The sequence below is a fragment of the Rhinolophus sinicus genome, linkage group LG03 (assembly GCF_036562045.2).
Source record: "Rhinolophus sinicus isolate RSC01 linkage group LG03, ASM3656204v1, whole genome shotgun sequence".
NCBI lineage: Eukaryota > Metazoa > Chordata > Mammalia > Chiroptera > Rhinolophidae > Rhinolophus > Rhinolophus sinicus.
The window spans coordinates 143,911,008-143,926,594 of record NC_133753.1 but is presented as its reverse complement, the minus strand read 5'-3'; positions in this window follow the sequence as shown (position 1 = coordinate 143,926,594).

The following is a 15,587-nucleotide window of genomic DNA, read 5'->3' as shown; positions in this document are numbered from 1 at the left end:
TAACCTCTGTGACAACTCTTATTTCTATTTTGAGGGAAATCCAATATGTGCCAATTTTATGCATGCACTTCGAGAAGGAGAAGAAGGAGGAAAAGGAGAAGAAAGAGAAAGAGAAGTACATCAGGATGAATAATCAATAAAAAATATATTCACTTTGTTAATCAAGCAATCAGTGAATTAGTACTTACAGAATAGATGGGAACACATTCATAAAATGAGAAAAAAGGAGACCATATTATACTTGAGTCAGTGAAGATGCTAAAATGTTTTCTCTTTCCTGCTGTTATTGCTGGATGGGGACAGCTCATATAAACCGAGCTGGAAAAGATTCAGTGCACCTACTCTTAGAGACCTCATGAACTGTGATGAACCAGAGGGACTGACAGTAGAGTTGAACTTGGCTTACAGCTTCATCAGCATCCTGTGGTCACGAGCAGTGGTAAATATTCTGGGATTTTCAGCCAAGGGGCACACATAAGATTCCAAAAGAGATTCAGAGAAGTTATCATATAAGAAAACCTGAAAGACCTAAGCATAAGATCTAGAGTCCAATAATATAGGAAGACTATAACAATGTAGAAAGAATAAAGAAGTCTGAAGAAATCATCTTTGGGGTCTTAAACTTTAAAAAGAACATTTTTGTATCCTAAATTTATAAGCATGGTTTTCATGAGACAGCACAGAAACCAAAGGTTCACAGGGCTTTCAGATTCACGCATCTCTTTTAGCTTCAAAGTCACAGAACAGCGCAATGTGGCTGCCCAATGTTTAATTTTATGTACTGTATTTTGCCATGTATAATGTACACCCACGTTTTTGGCTCATACTTTCAGGGGAAAAAATATTTCATTTTAATGTTTTTAATTCACATGTTTATTTGTTTACATTTAGGTACTTGTTTTTTGTATTACAAAGGAATTTTAGCATTTATTTTTTAACATATGGTACAAGAAATTTTATGTAACAAATGATTAAAAAATGCAAGAACAGGTACAAGGAATTTTATGTACTGGTAACAAATTTACAATATTTATGCATCATAGAAGGCCAAAAACTCTTTGTTGTTGCAAGTTTGTCATAAATTCAACAAAACCAATTGTATTCCAGGGTATTATTTTGCATATGGGTATCATTATTGATTTCTAGAGTTATACTTTTAACTCATAAACATAAATAAAATAATTTAAACATTTGTATAAATATGGAATTACGTGTAATTCACATCCTTATTTTTCCTCACAAATTGGGCAAAAAGCGCACCTTATACATAGCAAAATACGGTAGTTACTTTCCTTAAGAATGAGTTTATCAGGAAGGGAAATCTAGGGTTTCTAGTGCATCTCTGAGTTTCTACCTCCACTCTATGTTGCTCTAAGTTGTAAGGATGTGTTATTACACAGCCGGTGCTATTCCCAGGTATTTCGCATTCTGTGTTTATATTAAACATTTAATGAAACAAAATATGTTTCAAGAAATTAGAAGTTTGTTTTCTCACATTAATAATAAATAAATAGATATGTATCTTTCTGATGAAACAGATAAGCTTTTCGTGGGGGAAAAATGTTAGGGACATAACACAGAACAAAATAAAATCTACTCATCTCATGTCCATCACATCCTTCTCTGACTATCTCTGACCAGAATCTTGGATGCTTGTTATATCAGATTATCCTAGGGTCTAAAATAATACCTATATATTTTGTATAAACGAGCAGATATCCTTAAAACCAGAGATACCATATCAACTTTCACTACTGCATTCCCCTCTCATTCTACCTAAGGTAGGCACACAAGAAATTTCTGATAACATTTGCCAATAGTGAATGGATGGATAGATGAACAAGTAAATAATAAAACAGTTGTCATCTAATTGACTTCCACAACTTAACATAGATTGTAACTTATCTTTTTGTGAAATATGTATTATTTTTCATCTCTACAGTATAGTGCATAATTAGCATTTTATTTGCCATTCTGTTTTATCTGTGACTAAGGAGATGAATCAAGCAGAAAGCTTGATATGAAGTCAAAAGCCTAATCCACTGAGCACACAAAATATAACATTTTACACTTGATGAATAAGTACAGGAATTTCCATCCTAGGTCCCTGGTCAAATTACCTAATTTCAGATGGCTATGTTTTGTCTACTTCTCCACGCAGTAACTATTTCTTGTAGTGTTTTTCTCCATCTTTTAACTACCTTTTAAAATTATTTTGCATTTTCATTTGTAACTACCTAGGACTGAAATGCAGCACCTATTTTTGTGTTGAATACAATGGATCCTGAAGAAATACATTTAAATTTACAAAGTACTTTTGTTCCTTTTGAGACTTTAAATTACTGCTCAGCAAGTAGAGCACACTGCAAATGTCAGTGCTGCTATAAAATAACATATTGAGAAAGATTATAGACTTTTAAGATTACTGTTTTTGTTGTTATACCTGTTCTTTTATTTGGAACTAAGCTTCTTCCCTTTGTATTAAATGGAAACAAAATAAAATAAAGGAATTTATGTCTTTCCGATTCCAAATGCAAACTATTTAAGCACGTAAAAAGATTTTACCAAAGCAGGCCATTTTAGAATATCAGTTCCCTTTACAATAGATTCTTTCTATTTGGGGAATCATTTGTACATAATGAAAAAATAAATTATTTTGTAACAATTAGCAATGAAGTCAAAATGTGCATTAGTACCTCAATGGCTCATGTCAAAATGTCTGCACATATGTCATCCAAGTATTTGGTTCCTTATTTGCAAAGGTTCCACATTAGAACTATTTTGTCTGTGGTAGTCAAAATGGTCTCTTCAATCTGCTTCATTAATTGCTTTAGTTCACCAATGCGCAGCTATTATGAATAGCTCAGGACCTCTAGTTTGGGAGCCCAGTAAAAGAGAGAAGGAAAAAAAAAGAAAAAGAGTCAGTATAATATGGAAAAAAAAGTATTGTGGTAGATGTTCTGTGTAATTACTAAGAGATGATAGAGAAGGCAGAGCTTACTTACTGAAAAAAATTAAATGTGAACAATATGAACATTCTGTTACTATAGATATTCTTCAATTGAGATTAAAATTAGTAATGTAAATACATCTTTAACACAAATTACATGTTTGTGATTGTATTTCACAGTAAGAAAATGTACTCATAGGATGGCAGAAATTTAAGGATAAAATAGTAATAATAATTTTTTATGCCTTATATGTCATTTTTTCCCCCTAATTTTGTCATTATTTTAGTAGTCACAAATGGCACAGAATGCTGAATTTGATCTTTGTATATAATTAACCAATTCATTTGAAACTTTAATTAATAACCAAGAGATCAAGATATAATCACAACTATATGGGGGAATAAAACACATATTTATATTTTCATTTGCTGTTGCCTCTGATAAAGCTTTTGTCTTTTAATTGTTAGGTACTCTAAATCTGGGCATCTTCCAAGTGCTTATCCTGGGGCAATTCTTCTTTGTGTGCTTCTTTTAATCTCTTAATCTCTTAATGAGCCCAATGATGGTTTAATGATGGTTCTAAATATAATTTATCTTCTACCAAAAAATTCTACTTAATCGTTGCCTTTTTCATTGATCACTTCTTCATCCCTTATTGCTTTTAAATAAATTTGAGTGTTTTCTTTGACTCTTTTTGATACCCCACACAAAAATTTTATTTTTCAATTTTATTGTGAAACATTTTTTTCAGTCATCCTCTTCTTGCAGCAATTCCCTACTAGGATTTCTCCAAACTACACCATAACTACTGCCAAAGATTTTAGTACAAGCTCCCTTTAAATACCAATTATCTTCCTCTGGGCCAGTTTAGCCTACGTAATGCTGTAGAGGAAAACAAACAAACAACCAAACAAACAAACAATCAAAATCTATGAATCTCAGAGGTGTGACAGAATAAGAGTTTGATTTCTTTTGTTGTGCATGTCCAGTGCAAGCTAGCTCAGGGTGGTCACTCAGGAGCTCAGTGAGATGGAGTTCATGTCCCCACATGCTCCCATGAACATAGTAGCCATTGGGGTGCAGAAGGAATAGGAGACTGGTGAATCACACACTGGCTTTTATAATTTTACAAATTTAAGTGCTTTCGTATTGCTCAAGTCTAATTCACAAGAACATAAAAAAGTACCCAAACTTGTTACTATGTTTTAGTCTCTGTTCCAGGTTCTTTTCATTGTATAATTTAATGATCACACCAAATTCATACAGTTAATAGTATTATTATTTTTACCTTACGTTTAAGAGTCACTGAGACTCATTGGTTAAGCCATTAACTGGAGAAAATTCAGGATGGCAGATACAGAACTGAAATTTCACTTTGTCAGATGCAAAATCCATTGTTTTGTATTTACTCCATATTTGGAAAAATAATATTCATCAAATTTCATTTTTATTATGCTGCTAATTTCAAAACTGAGTATGTGTTCTAATTACATCTTTGTTCAAAGAGACAGAAAAAGAGTACAAATTTGAGAGACCTTTCATCAATATTATCACATTATCTCACATGACATTATCTCATACTGACATACGTGATGTAAACTATTCCTGAAAAGGTTTCCAGTTGTCAAATATGTTTCACTGTATCCACAACTTCATACAATTGTTAATTAGAAATTTAGATTACTACTTCTCACTGTCATAAGATTAGCTACTACTTCTGACATAAGATTAGCCATAGCTAATTGCTACAAACCTTCAAGTTATTGTTGATCATACTCTAAATAATCCCTATATCACTCATTATTTGGTAGAGAGCTATATATTATGTAACAAAACAATCATACATAATTTTAGTATATAAAATGTAGAATTTTATTATATATACATAAAAATATGACTATGGTTTACATATATTATTTGTATAGATACAAAAATATAAACCTACTTACATATTTTATGTATAGTATAATTAATATATAATAGAGTTAACATACAACATCATATTATAAAACCCATACAAATTAGAGCTCTTAAGCATATTTAAGATTTTCTAATGATTTCAAGGTTACAGGAAATCAGGAGGCAAAAAGGGGAGTTCCTCAGGTCCTTCCTTCCTGCATAGGACATATTCTTCTGGGCTGTAATAGTATAGGAGATATGTGAGATTTATAAGCTTATCCACATAGGAAGAGTTTCAGTTATGAAACAACTGTTTTATGCTTTAGAGTTTAGAGCTTAATCAATATTCTCTGACTCACAAATCCATAGATTCTGGTTTGTTTTACTGTTCACTATTTTTGTTTTAATCTAAGGCAATCAACTTTTTAGAGATCCAGTTCAGACACAGCCACAGCAGACCAGAAACCTAAATAAATAAATAAATAAATAAATAAATAAATAAATAAATAAATAAATGTAATATATAAAAATAATTATATACATATATAGTTTTAACATAAAAATGTGAAGTTTATTTAATATTATATAGCCTATATTATTTACTTTTGTGTTAACGTAGATAGTACTACTATTTAAACAACCAACAGTAGGACTAGTGAACAGAAGCAATTAGTAGTAATTAATAGTAGGACTAGTTATACCAATAACATCTGTGAGTAAACTATAACAATATTGTAAAATGTTTCTTTCCCCTAATTCAGCAATTTATTTTACATTTTTTACCTTGTTTTTTTTTTTTTTTTTTATCTATGTGTTTGTGTCAGACTTATTTCACTCATTATGTAGGTAAAATTCATTCTTGTTACATATATACATATATATATGTGTGTGTGTGTATATACATATATATGTATAATTCACCCATTTTTTAGACTGAATAGTATTACATAAATTATAAAATTAATTCATTTATGGTCTGGACATTTAGATTGCTTACAGCTTTGAACTCTTATAAAAATTGCTGTTAGACATTTGTACACCTGCAGAATTGCATGTATTTCTGTTGCTTATATGCCTATAAAGGGTAAAATGCTGGGTCATAGGATACAAAAGGTAGATTGTCAGCAAAGATGATGGCCAACAATTCTTCCCATGCTTAATGTTTTTAAAATCTTTCTTAGATGTTTAAATTTTGTAGGCCGTGTTATTGTGTATTCTTAAGATAAGTGTAAGATTTTTCTAAAAGAACATACCATGGCGATAGTAAAAAGACACGATATTTACAAAAGACACACCTGGTAAAGAACTGGTTTCCAAAATTGCAAATAATTTTTAAAACTTAGTAAAAAAATAAACAATCTGATAAAAAAATGCACCACAGACCTTAACAGACACCTCACCAAAAAAGATAAACAGATGGCAAGTAATCATATGAAAAGATGCTCACCTCATACGTCATCAAGGAAATGCAAATTAAAACAATGAGATACCACTACACACTTAGTAGAATGCTCAAAATCCAGACTACTGACAACACTTAATGCTGGTGAGGATGTGGAGCGACAGGAACTGTTGTACTTTGCTGTTGGAATGCAAAATGGTACAGCCACTGTGGAAGACCATTCGGTGGTTTCTTACAAAAATATATATACTCTTACCATATGATCTAGCAAATGCACTCCCTAGTATTTAACCAAAGGAAATGAAAACTTATGTCACATGAAAACCTGCATAAAAATTTTTATAGCATATTTATTCGTAATTGCTTAAACATGGAAGCAACATTCAGTAGGTGAATGGAGAGACTGTGGTACATCCAGAAAATGAAATCTTACTCAGTTGTAAACGAAATGAGCTATCAAGTCATGAAAAGACATGGATAAAACTAAAATACATATTACTAACTGAAATAATCCTATCTGAAAAGCTACATGCTGTACGATTTTTAACTATATGACATTCTGGAAAAGGCAAAACTATGGAGACAGTAAAACGATATTGTTGCCAGGGTGGGGGAGGGAAGATGCATAAGCAGTGCACAGAGGATTTTTAGGGCACTGAATATACTTTGTATTATAATGATAGATAAATGTCATTATACATTTGTTCAAAACTATAGGCTATATACCAGCAATGAACCCTAAGGTAAACTGTGGACTTTGGATTATTATGATGTGTCAGTATGGGTTCATTCTTGATTTTCAAAAATGCCCCACTCTAGTGGGAGATGTTGACAACAGGGTGATAATGCATGTGTGGGGGCAGGGGTATATGGGAAATCTCTGTACTTCCCTCTGCATTTTGTTGTATATCTAAAACTGCTCTAAAAAATCGTCTTAAAATAAAAACAATAATAAGAAGAATCTGTAAAAAGAGACCAGCAGTTGCCAGGGGTCTGGGTAGAAGGAAGGAGGAATAGATAGGGCACAGAAGATTATTGAGACAGTGAAGTGATTCTGAAACTGTAATGACAGGTACATGTCATGAGGTATTTTTCCAGACCCATAGAATGTACACCACTAAGATTGAACCCTAATGTAGACTATGCACTTTGAGTCCCAATTATGTTTCTGTGTCAGTGGAGGTTCCTCATTTGTAACAAATGCCCCACTCTTTTGGGCATGTTCACAGTGAGGGAGGCTGTGTATGTGTGGGTCAGGGATATACTGGAAATCTTTGTACCTTTCTGTCAATTTTGCTGGGAATCTTAAAAAAAAAATTCTATTATAAAGAAAAGAGACTGTAAATACTACAGGACTAATTAAACAGGTGTTACCTATATTTAATAACAAATAACTGTGCCGTATTTCTTTCTGTCCTATGACACAGTGGGATATTTTTACTCTCTCTCTTTCCTTTTCTAATAATCCTACTCTAAACTAGCTGAAGCATTTAGGACACTCTTCTCTTACATAGTGATAAACCTAAATTCAGTCCAACGTAAAATTCATTTTGATTGTAGCTCTGCTTTTACTAAGCTCACACACACTGATTCTCGGTGTCAGTCCACTGTGATGACTTCTAGCTAAAATCTCTCAACCAAATCATTTAACAATGGAATACTTAGGTTTTACCTACTAGCAACAGTAGGTTAGTCTTTCAGGAATCACTTTCCATCTCTCCGAAAATGTCTATCTGCATTATATTCTGAGGCTTGATTCTGTAGACCAGCTGTTTGTTAATTATGTTCTTTGTGTCTATTCATTATAGGCTATTCATGTTTAAAATGCCCATTATTTTCACACACCAGGAAGCATATTGGATGTTTTTATAAGCTCAACCTTTATTTTCAGTGAAATTTGTTTTGAAGCAGAGAGGTAATTTGAAATCTTTAAAATGAAGCTGGATTTCAAGTAAGTTATAATTTTAATAAAGAACTTGAGAAAGTCCTGTTTAACTTGGCAGCTTTTTTCTAGTGACATTTGAGTGTGTTTGTTCTGAAACAGTCTTATTTCCCAAAAGCATGAGTCATTTTTTTTTTTAGTATATAAGTTTTATTCTGACCTACACGAACATCAGATGCATAGGTGCAAATCAGTTCATCCTTTCTAGAAAGGTTCGTTTTGGCCACTTCAGAGATCAGCAAAGAGTTTTGAAGAAATAGCATATAAATGTCTGTTTTAGTGAAATTATTCTTCTCCGTTCTCATTTTCAGTGTATACCCAAATTAGAGAAGGACATTCTTCTTTGCCCCTTGCTTTAAAAATACGATTTTGTACCAGGCCATCCAACATTGTAACACCTTCTCTATGGCTAGCCACAATGATAGCAATTTTGTAAACATGTGTCTAGAAATTAATGTCCTTACATTTTTATAATGTCAAAAATATCAATAAATGATTCTGCAAGTTTTGATGAAACCAAAACTGGATGTTTATTGTGACATCCTCAATATCACAGGTACACAAATCACATGACTTTTCTGCAGTTTAGGCTATAAAGTTTGGAGAACATGTAGTAGGTATGACCTTTCCATTTTCTTTAAGAACTCTATAGTTGAGTGAAATTTGCCAAAATTGATATTTTCACTGTCTATTGAATATGCAATATGGGTAAATTTCAAAAACATTACATTGAGCAAATGAAGTAAGAACTAGAATGTGTGATTTACATTTACAAGAAGCTATACTAATGACAAATCTAATCTATATTAGATGGAACATAGTAAATCGGTAGCTTTCTGGGATAAGGGTGGGGGAGATTGATGGGACCGCATCACTGGGGATTTTTTGTGTATGATGGAAATGTTCCAAAATCTGATTTTGTGGTAATTACACAGTATTTTTTTTCCAAAACAATAATAAAGTGGATGCATTTTATTTTATGTAAATACATCTCATTAAAGTTAAAAATAATGATAATAATAAAACCTCCTAGCTTTCTCTTACTCTGCAAAATATCAGACTTTTCCTTCTTTCTTTGTCTCATTTCAAGATATGTGCCCTTCTCCCCTTTAAATCTGGGCAATTGCTCTTGTTTTCATTGTTCAAAAGAACAATAGCTTAGCTACTTCATGCAGTTTTTTCCCCAATCCCAAATCATCAGTGAAGGCTTATTACAATAGTTTTTAATATTTATTTGCTATAAAAATAAAGGTAAATTTATCAAAGTGTTTGTTATACTTATTCATGTCCACGTTCAATAATCCTTTTGTATTTTTCAATACATTTGTAAAACTTGTACTGAACTTCTGTAGTTTTATACTTTCAGAATTAGGGTTCTGTTAACACTTAATTTGTTTTGCAAATAGCATAAGTGATATTTTCTACTCATTTTTAACCCTGCTTTATACAATATTTACTGTTCATGAAAAATTGTAACCACTTTTAGGTAAAGAGCTTGATGATTTGTCATATTTTCAAGACATGTTCAGACGTTGTAATTCAAGAGTTAAAACTAACTTGCAATTTATTTTACATGGTTCTTCATTGGCTTATAGTAAGTGTAATTAATGAGAAGACCAAAGCCCTGTACCTGTCTTGATTTATAATCTATGCCAAACACTCTATCTGCTTTTAGAGAGAAAAGTGTCAGATTCACACTACAATATATAGTATATTATTTTCCTTTTTTGATACTAGAATTATATTTGATTTTTCTTCAAGTTTTAATTATTGATTATGTGTTAGGCAAAAATTTAACCCACACATTGATTGTTTCCATATTCATTAGAAATAATTGAGTTCACAAATACTAATTTAAAACAAACTATATTTTCATAGCTGGTAGACAAAATCTGACAAATGCAGAGATAAGGATCATTATATTTTTGCAGAAATTTCTAGAGTAGTTGTTCTCAATCTTTATGCTTGAAACCCACTTTTAAATGCTAAAAAATGGATACCATATTTGAAGGGGTTAAGTAATACAAAACATCTCTAGACAAATGAGCAATGACTATAATACAATTGCTGCTAGAGTATAACTCAGTCTCACAGTGTCTATAAATAGTGTAGTTACTACAATATTCAATAAGTGGATTGCTTATCTATGGAGTCACTTTCAAGGTAAGTCACATAACCTCTCTGGGACATAGTTATCCTCATTTATAAAGTAAATATGTTTAACTACATGAACTTTTCAAATTTGTTTTGTGAATAAATTATTCTAAGAAAACTAACTTAATATTCTTTTCTCAGTGTATGTATGGCATTTCCTTTGTATAAAACCACACATATTTGATTTTCATAAAAAAAGAAAATGTGTTGGGAAAGGAAGGAAGGCACACTTTGGTGTTTTCAAATTGTAGCACAAGGCAGATACACAATTTTCTCTTCACATTCGAGCCAGCATTTGATATTGTCAGTGTTCGGGATTTTGGCGGTTCTAATATATGTGTAGTGGTATCTCTGTGCTGTTTTAATTTTGATTTTCTTGATGTCATATGATCTTTTCCTAGGCTTATTTGAACTTACCTGGTACTTTCCACATTCACTCATTTTTGTGAATATTCTTTGGTGAGGTGTCTGTTAAGGTCTTTGCTTCACTTTTTAATGAGGTTGTTTTCTTATTATTGAGTTTTCAAAGTTCTTTGTATATCTTAGAAAACAGTCTTTTATCAGATGTCTTTCGCCAATATTTTTCCCATTCTGTGGTTTGTCTATCCATTCTTTTGACAATGGCTTTTACAGACCAGAAAAAATTTTAATTTTAATGAAGTCCAGCTCATCAATTCTATCTATCATGGATTGTGTCTTGGGTGTTGTATCTAAAAGTTATTACTGGTCTCAAGATCATCTGGATTTTCTCCTGTGTTATCTTCTAGTAGTTTTATAGTTTTACGTTTAGGTCTAAGATCTATTTCAAATTCATTTTTCTGAAGACTGTAAGGTCTTTATCTAGATTTATTTATTTATGTATTTATTTATGTCTTTATTTCCATATGGATATCCAGTTATTCCTGTATTATTTGTTTAAAAAAAAAAAGACTATCTTTGCTCCATTGTATTGCCTTTGCTCCTTTGTCAAAGATGAGTTGACTGTATTTATGTGGATCTATTTCTTCGTGCTCTATTCTGTTCTATTGGTCTATTTGCCTATACTTTTACCAGTACCACATTGCTTGGATTACTGTAAGTAATGGATATTGTAAGTGTTGAAGTTAGGAATAATCAATCCCCCAACCTCATTCCTCAGTATTGTGTACAGGGTGTTTATTGAAGACTGTCCTTTGATTACTTTCTGTGGGAAAATGGAGATGTAATAGAATCAAGATTGCTCAGAGGGACGAATCAACTTGAGGTTGAAGCCGAACAACAGCCTCAAATGATCCTACTGGACACTCTGGAGCTGGAATAACCCTTCAGATTTTTCCTAAATTAAGTATGAATAACCATGGCTTTATACTCCTAATGTGATCATTCATTGTATAGGGGACAACTTTGTAAGGTATGTGACCTTGGCATATCTCTCGGCAGCTAAGACAGTTCCTGAAGGCACCGCTAGCTGAAGCACGGGTTCATAAGACCTCTACAGCGCCTACCATCCTATGTCCATACTGTTGTCTCTGAACTTACCTGGTACTTTCCACATTCACTCATTCTGCTCAGGCCACTCTAGCCTCCCACCAGGCATGCTCCCCATGTTAAGGACTTTGATTGGTGATTTCCTTCTGCCTGAGATACCCTTTCATTCAAAAGTCGCTAACTTCTAGTTTTTGCTCAAATGTTACTATGTCAATTAAACTTACCCATATCATCCTATATAACACCCAATATACACAGAATAATTTGCAATCCCCCTTGCATTGTTTTGTTTTCTTTTTGCCATAACCATTATCACTTTCTAGGATACAGTACACATTTTTTTATGTTTATCACTTAGTTTCTGTCTCACCCTGCTAAAATGGAAACTTAACAAGACAGCCACTTTCATATTTTATTTCCTTAGATATTAGCACAGATTATATATAATTTATACAGTTTTATATACATTTATACAGAGGGTGCCAATAAAGGTACACACATTTTAAAAAAGGAAAAAAAAATATTAAAATTGTAATACTCAATATACACCGATAATAAAAGATGAATACAAGTCACATTTGATTTCTGCAATTACAAGAGGTGCTCAAAGTGGTTACCATCAGCGTCCAGACACTTCTGATTACGGCGAACTACTGTTTGAGCAATGCTGACCAAAGTGTCCACTTGTATACATTTTTTGGAGGGGTATAATAATATATTTAATAGTATAATATACCCCTGGTATCTTATCTAAATATATTATTTTGTTATATATTAGCAATACTTACTTTTAATAATGCATTATAAATATGTATGCATATGTAATATGCACATATAAAACAATACAGTTAATTCTATGTCTATATCTCTTCTAGAGCAGAAATTCACCATTAACTTGTCTTCAGTAGTAAGGTAAATGTCCACTCATGTAGTCTGAACCTAGATAAGAGTCAAAGAGTTGGCATCTCAGATTTAGAAAAAGTTGCAGTGTTCATTTGGTGCATCCATTTGTGGTTTAAGTGATTTTGGTTTAGGAAAATATATGAATTCAGTTTCCCCCACCTGAAATATTTTTCCCTCCCACTTATGCATTTTCGTTTATTGAAATACTGCCCAATCCTCTTTTTTAAAAAACGTTCTTCTTTATTGAACTTTAACCAAATGTAATTTCTTTCTCATGAGTATGTTCAATGTTTAATAGTAATTTTATCTACCTTTTGCACGTGTGCTCACAAAACAATTATAGGTTATCCAAAGTTGGTGTTTCATTCTTTTAAATCTCCAACAATGCTACATAATTTGAATCATACAAAGATATGACTCACTTTTTACTTGGTTCATTGAAATAAGAGTCAAGTTGTACTATTCCAAGAATTAATATAATCATTATATATGTATAACATATATGCATGTTTTAAATATAGATGCTATATATAATTGTATATATATTTATTTATAGGTAATTAAGAATTCCCTCTTGAAACTCAAATTCTTAATCGTAGCCTAGAAAACATGATTTTTAGGAAAAATAAAAATTTCCCCTGTCTTCACTTCACTTCCTTCTTTACTTTTTTTTTTTTCCTTTTCCTCTTCTGAATTATTTTTGTTAATGTTTGGTATGCTGAAAATTTGAATGAAGTTTCAATTATATAATGAAAGTTTCCTATGTAGAGTGTTCTCCCAAGTCATATTGGATTTTAATACTAACACATAAATTTAAGTAATAAAAATAAAAATGTAATCATTAATAAGTAAATATAATGCTTTATAGTAGTCAAAGCATTTACTTCAGTGATTTGTCATTTTATTTGCTTTTGCTGTACAGACTAAAGGCAACAAATTCATTTGGAATGAATGAAGAAATAAATGTAACTCTCCTTTAGATATGCTAATAAAAAAGACCAAAAGCCTAAAATAGGGTAAATAGAGAGGAAATGCTGAAGTCCTTCAAAATTTGTTTTTTATCATTATTGACATTTTTGTTAAATTTTGAAATACTGTTTCAATTTTTTGTGTTTTGGAAGTGAAATAACACCTACCTCAGCATAACTGGGGGGACTTATTAAATAATATATATACAATTTATGGCATGAAATGGTTATTAACAGAAAGTATATTTATTTTCATTAGTGGTGACTTTGGTAATAGAAGTAGTGGCAGTAGTGCTTAAAGCCAAAATAAATGGCACTTGGTTTTAAGTTACTTTTATATTAACATTTGAATATCTGTAAACTGGATGATCACCTAATTGGAAGAGCAACTGATAAACTGATCATTTCCCATCATCCTTCCAATTGTTTTGAATTTTCTGCTGGAGAGAACATCTTTTTCAGAACAATGAACAACAGAACTGTCTTCTGTCAGAGCTCCATATGAGGACAACGAAGTCAGGAAAGGAAGTTAACTCAGCAGTTTAACTTTATTTAAAAAGGTGTTATAAAGCAAAAATTGCACCAGCATTAAGCAGGCAAGGAGACTTTATTCAAAGCTATTGCAATAGCAAAAAAGCCAGAGCTCAGTCTCAGCTCAACTCTGCTGAAACACACAGGAGGATATTTAAGGGTCAGAGTGCAAGGGAGAATGCAAGCCATCTGAGTTTGCTAATTGGCTTTAACCAAAGGGAAAGTAAACTGTCTTGTGTATTTGTGACAGGAGATCGTTTTAAAACTTAGAGCAAAGTATCCACTGATATCAGGCTCCTACCTTCCTATAGAAACTGGGAGATTGGGTTCTTTCTTGATGTTTACATTTCAAAGAGATGGCTCCCATGTGACTGAGAGAGACATTTCTGGTTGGTAAAACTATAAAGAAGATTTGAAAAGATTTACATACATATGGAAAGGGCAGAGAAAGAATTGACAAGCTGTTTTAGTTTTGTTTTTTTCAAGGAAAGGCTCTTAAGAAAAGAGAGGTCAGGGGCTAGAGTTAAAAAGAAGCCTATCTAAAATTTAGTAGCTTAAGGGAACACTAAGCCCTCTTTGTCATGTCTTTAGTTTCCCTTACCATGGAAAACTGCTCAAGTGTAAGTAATAGCAATGTTTTTCAAAGAAGGAATTACTTACTAATAGATTTATAAATATTTACTACGTGAGTATTTCCTGAAGTGCTTCCAATGTACTTGAAATCATTGTATAATGAAAAATTAGTTTATATTAAAAATTGAAAAATAAAATAAAATTTCAATCTAGATATTATTTTCCAGTTTTATTATGATGTATTTGATATACAACGATGTACAAGGTGCAGAACATGTTGATTTCATATATGCATATATATTGTAAAATAATTACCACAATAAGTTTAGTTAACATCCATTACCTCACAGTTACAAATCTTTTTCCTTGTGATGAGAACTTGGAAGATTTATTCACTTAGGAACTTTAACATACATAGTACAGTAATATTAACTGTAGTCATCATGTTGTATATTACATCCCTAGAACATATTTAACTTATAATTGGATGTTTGTAACTTTTGACCACCTTCACCCAATTCCACTATCCCCTACTGCCAGCCTCTGGCAACCATTAATCTATCTGTTTCTATGAGTTTATTTTTTCTCAGGTTCCACATTTAACTGAGATCATGCGGTATTTATCTTTCTCTGTCTTACTTCATTTAACAAAATGCCCTTAAGCGCCATCCGTGTTGTCTCAAATAGCAGGGTTTCCTTATTTTTATGGCTGAATACACACACACACGCACACACACACACACACACACACACACACACACACTGAAATGAAATTGCTGGATCGTGTGGTAGGTCTC